Source organism: Erythrolamprus reginae, chromosome 3 (genome assembly GCF_031021105.1).
Source record: "Erythrolamprus reginae isolate rEryReg1 chromosome 3, rEryReg1.hap1, whole genome shotgun sequence".
In the NCBI taxonomy this organism is placed as follows: Eukaryota; Metazoa; Chordata; class Lepidosauria; order Squamata; family Dipsadidae; genus Erythrolamprus; species Erythrolamprus reginae.
This window is the reverse complement of record NC_091952.1, coordinates 5,483,717-5,489,716: the sequence shown is the minus strand read 5'-3', so window position 1 is coordinate 5,489,716 and position 6,000 is coordinate 5,483,717.

Sequence of the window (6,000 nt, the reverse complement as noted above, 5' to 3'; positions counted from 1 at the left end):
TACGTTGTGCGATAGGGGAAAAAAAATAATAATAACCCGGAGTGCAAAATCAATTCATACGCCGATGATTATGCCAACAGATGCAATCCAAAATTACAGAAAGCTGTTTTTTGCTTACATGCAGTTTTTGGAAGACGCAACTCGGGCGGTGAAAAAAACACCACATCGCAATTCCCCCTCCTTCGTCTTAAAAGATAGGCGTGCGAGAAATAAAGAATCGCAAATCCCCCCCCTCTTTTCTCCCCATCTGTCCCGGGGCTGCTAGCCGAGCGATCAACAGCTGGAGCTGAAGTCCAAACAATAATAATTAGAATTATTGTTCTCCTTCAGAATGGCGAAATAAGCTACGATTGGACTTCCCATTCAGCCGAGCACTTCTGGGTAATTGTAGATTGGCTTTTTTCTCTCTCGATAATTACTGGTTTGTGCCGGCGTGCAACATACGCCTTTTTTCTTTTCTATTTTTTGCAACGCAAGCTATTTTATTTATTCCACGGCGCCGCGCTCAAATATTTGGCTGGACGATCAAGATCGGACTTGCTTTCGAGTTTTTACTTCTCTGTGCTTCTTGCCATGAAGCAGAAAAAGATGCATTATCTTCGCCCGGAACCGTCTTCTGCTGCATGAATCCCAGCGACTGATAAGGTCCCACAGAGTTGGCCTTCTCTGGGGCCCGTTGACCAAAAAATGTTGTCTGGTGGGCCCCAGGGGAAGAGCCTTCTCTGTGGCAGCCCCGGCCCTCTGGAATCAACTCCCCCCGGAGATCAGAACCGCCCCCACCCTCCTTGCCTTTCGTAAATTATTAAAGACCCAGCTATGTCGTCAAGCATGGGGAAGCTGATATACCCCTGGGCTTATATTGTTTATGTGTTGTGGTTAGCTCTGGCCCAGCTCCTACCCTAAGGACTGTGGATGTGGGGGAGACATCCACATGCTGCAGGCCTGTTTTGCCCCCGGTGGAATCTGCTGATGAAGGCTCCTCTGACCAAGAAGACATGAGTGACAGGGAGGAGGAGAGTGTGGCAGACAGCTCAGAAGGAGATCAATTATCTAGCTCCTCCTTGGATTCAGAACAAGAGTTAATGATACAGCCACGCATGCGGAGAGCGATGCATAGGCAACAACAACTGAGAGATTATTATCGAAGAAAATGAGGCCACCTGTGGTTGGGTGCGGCTGTGGTAATTAGTGAGGCTGCTATAAATAGCAGCCTGTGGGTTTGGCCATTGTGGAGGATTATCTGATTGTTATGTTTCGTGCCTGCTTTGCTGACTTTGACCTTTGTGTGCTGATTTTTCCCCGCTTTGAAACTAAACCAGAGCAAAGTGTGTTTCACTTTGTGAAAGAAGAAGGACTGTGAATTGCCTCACAGCTGCAAGCTAAGTATCACAGAACTGATAAGGGACTTGTACAAATTGCCAGTTTGTTTGGAGACGAGTGCTCTTTGCTATACAAAAAGCGGGCTTAGTTTAAGTGAATTTTCATTATAAAGAACATTGCTTTGAATTTTCAAACGTGTGTGTGTGTCTGAAATTTGTACCTGTGAATTTTCGGGAGGATTCTACCAGAGAGCCCGACAGAACATTTATGTATGGTATGATTGTGTTGCATGGTTTTAATAGTGGGTTTTTAGATGTCTTTTAAATATATTGCATTTGTTACACTGTTGTTATTGTTGTTAGCCACTCCGAGTCTCCGGAGAGGGGCGGCATACAAATCTAATAAATTATAAATTATTATTATTATTAATTAAGTGCATAAAGGTAGTCAAATTCACTTTATAACTGTTTCACTCAGGGGTGGGCAGCAGGCAGGATGGGGTGGAATGCAGTTCCACCGGTGGAAATGAAGATGCGTGTACAGCTCCAGCTGATCGGTGTCTGTCACTTACTAGATTATCGGTCTCGGCTTGGCTCTCTGTTTTTCCCCTGCTGCTGTGTCTGTGCTCCTTGCTTTTTCCCTCTTTCCTCCTTCCTGGCCTCGGACGAGCTTCCCTCTCTCCTGCCCGGCTCCCCTCCAGCCTCACGCGGCCACCTCTCGCCTGAGGTACAAGCAGAAGGTGTGGGTGGAAGCGGCGCTGGCAGCGTTTATGCTTCTGGCAGCACCCATTCGCCTAACTTCCCAGCCTGAGGTGGGGGGGCGACCCAGGAAGGAGAGCGCGGGAAACATGAAGCAAATTGTCACCCCAGTGAGCGACACTGGTGAGGTTGTAAGTTGAGGACTTAACAGTTCATGATGATCGTCCAAGTCACTCCTACCTGATTACATAGCCGGCAAGCCATTCCTACCCAGTCACATGACCATTGAGCCACACCCAGAAAATAAGCCACACCCACAGCATGGCAGTAAAAATTTTGGCTGCCCATTACTGGGTAGAACACAGTTCTCGGCTCTCCTTTTCTCCCCTGCTGCTGTGCCTGCATTCCTTGCTTTTTTCCTCTTTCCTCCTTCCTGGCCTCGGACGAGCTTCCTTCTCTCCTGCCAGGCTCCCCTCCAGCCTCACGTGGCCACCTCCAGCCTCACGCGGCCACCTCCCGCCTGAGGTGCAAGCAGAAGGTGTTGATGGAAGCGGCGTTGCAGCATTTATGCTTCTGGCAGCACCTGTTCACCTAGCTACCCAGCCTGGCCGGCAAGCCACTCCTACCCAGTCACATGACCATTAAGCCACGCCCACAAAATAATCCACACCCACACTGTGGCAGTAAAAAAATTGGTTGCCCATTACTGGTCTCACTGAATGGTAGACATGGAGAGGGGGGCTCTGTTGTGGTCATAATTCGAGGACTGACCAGACACCTTAAAAAAAAAACCCCGCTCAGTCATGGATCACTCACACAAGTCTTGAGGGATGATGCAGAACCTTTTATTACAAAAATATCTTGCAAGCGAAAAAACAGAAACAAAATAAATCCAGAGGAAAAAAAATATTATTATTAAGGTGCAAAATCATACAAACACGTACTTTTTCTGATCCACGACAAATATATCCCGACGACTCCAAATAACGTCTCCCTCCCCCTCCCATCCCCTTGGCCTTTAGCTCCATTATCCTTCCTTGCAAAACTGAGGCCAAGCGCTGAGGCTATTTCACAATCGGAGTGGGATGTGATGGTGGCTTGTTTGGACTTCGTTTCCCATCATTCCTTTCGCTGCGGAGGCTGGGATTCTGGGAATGGAAGTCCAAGGCAGGTGGAAGAAAGTTGATCTACCTCAAGGACATCCAGTTAAGACTTCATGGGGACTTCAACTCCCAGAATTCCCCAGCCAGCCATACTTTTAAAGACATATGGACATGTAGACATGAAGTCCAAGGCAGGTGGAGGAAGGTTGTTCTACCTCAGGGATGTCCAATTAAGACTTGTGAACTTCTCCTCCCAGAATTCCCCAGCTAGCATGCCTGGCTGGGGAATTCTGGGAGTTGAAGTCCACAAGTCTTAATTGAACATCCCTGATGTAGAACAACCTTCCTCCACCTTCCTTCTGTCAGTTAGGCATAGTTTATAAAACTTGTGGACTTCAGCTTCCAGAATTCCCCAGCTAGCATGTCTGGCTGGGGAATTCTGGGAGTTGAAGTCTACAGGTCTTAATTGGACATCCCTGATGTACAATAACCTTTCTCCACCTGTCTTTCCCCCAGATAGCCATACTTCTTAAGACTTGTGGACTCCAGCTCCCAGAATCCTCCAGCCAGCCATGCTAACTGGAGAATTCTGGGAGATGAAGTCCACAAATCTAAGGATGGACCTCCCTGCTCTATACAATCACTAATCACTTCCCTGGCTTTTGCTGAAGACCGGACATTCCTTGTTACGACGGGGGCGCTTGCGACTAAAGCAGGCAAACAGCTGGTGCGAGAACTCCGCCGTGCTGATGTGTCAGCCCCAAAGGGCAGCCGTGAGTTCAAGCCCAAAGGGCCACCTCCATTGCGGCACACAACAGTTGCAGCACACAATAGTTGTGGCACACAGCACGGGGGAGCTGGATTAGACAGATCAGAACGAGAGGTGTAAACGAAAGCAGCAAGCTTCAATAAGCGGCTGTTTGCCGGAAGGAACATCTAGGTTGGCTTTGAGGGACGTGCCAACCAGTAATGGGGCTGCTCCTGGTGTAGGCCACTCTCTAGAGTGGTAGTAAATTTTGGGACGCGTGCGCAGCTGCACGCCCCCCCTGCCAGGTTTAACTCCTGCACATGTGCAACAGGTGAAATTTTATATGAGGATGCGCAAGCGAGATTTCGGCAATTTCCGCATGCATGGAAGGAAAGATATCGGCAAAAATCACTGAAATCTCGCTCTTGTGCACATCTTCATGTGAGATTTCACTTGCTGCGCATGTGCAGAAGACATATCTCGCGCTGATGGGTATGCGCGCACTTGCCAGACATGTGTGCCCACAACAGTCTCAGAAGGCACAGTGGTAGCACCGAAGATGAGCGGCCCTTCACTGGTGTCATCCGTTGTCCTTCCTAAAGGACATGGCATCCTTTGGTTCTTCCCAAACAGCGATGCAGAAATTGAGACATTGATCAGAGGTGGGCTTCCCATAATTTATCTACCGGTTCGCCCTGCATTGAAAACATGAGAGTGCACCTTCTATGCATGTACGTGGCATTCCGCGCATGCGTTTGACTTGCATGCATGCACGTGGCTTAGAAAACGTGGCCAAATAGGGCAGCATAGTGGCGGGCCGGGCCTATCTGCAAATCGCTACTAGTTCACCTGAACCGGTCTGAACCAGTTGAATCCAGGGAAGGGCTGCTCATCTTCGGGGCTACCGGTGCATCCTCCGTCATGGGCAGGTGCACATCTGGCACATGGGTGCACACCCATTGGCACAAAATTTATCTTCCACGCATGTACACTAAGCAAAATCTCATCTCAGGATGCATGTACGAGCGAAATTTCGGTGATTTTTGTCAATATTTTTCCTTCTGTGTGGGTGGTGAAAATCGCTGAACTCTCGTGCATGTGAGCATCATCGCATGGGATTTAAATTTGCTGCGCATTGTGCAGAAGCCAAATCTTGCATGGGGGCATGCATGCACGCATCGCAGATGCACAGCTGTATGCGCATCTCGGAATTTCCTATCGGGACTAGCACCGGATTGTACAAGTAGCAGCCCATCACTGGCTGAATCCCACCTGTGCTTCAGATGTTGTAGAACTACAACATGAGAATGAGACCTTGTGGGAGATTGTAATTCTTCAAGGGCTGCGAAGGGCCCCTAACCTCTCAGCTAACTTGGTCTCTGCAACCTAGGAAGGCCTGTGAGGATTTGATAGCTTGCCCGGATTCCTGAATTCCATTCCCACATCTTCCCTTTGAGATCCTTAATACAGAGATGACTTCTCCCGTGGCAGTTTTAAGAAAAGAAGTAGGGACTTCGGCAGTAACTGGAGCCCCCAAATCCCCCTCCCCCTGGTTCTCTACCAGGTTGAACCTCCAAGGGAGGGTCAACTCCATCTGAGATGTGACCTTGAATGAGCTATGGTGCAAAAGAGGCCCTCCCAAGATAAAGAAAGCCTTCAAAGGTTTGTCTAAAGCAACAGAGGACAAAGGGAAGGTGTGAGAGAGGGATCTTCTGCCTTTGGGAGGAATGCCAGATCCCTCAAGGTGATCCATTTCCCTTCCTGGGACCTTTTGAGGTCTTCTTGTGTCCTTCAAGATGGGACATTGGTTGCAAAGTGGATATGACAAGCATGTCGGAAGACATCTCTTCTGCTTCCCTCTGTCCTTCCATGTCCACCAAAATTGTCCCTAAACATTATCATTAAGGAGGACCACACAACATGGAGGATCTTGAAAAACCCATCAAGAAGATTTTGGGTGACCAAGAGCCACAGAAAGTTGGTTGTGAAGGTTCAGAGCAGCCTTTCCCCAGCTGGGCCTCATCTCAGAGGGCATCAGGCCTGGGGAAAACCAACCTTTGAGTGGACTTGTCTTGCCCAGCGCTCGGGCCCTTTCGATTTGTTTTTTCCCCCCCGATTCTCTTTTCACACT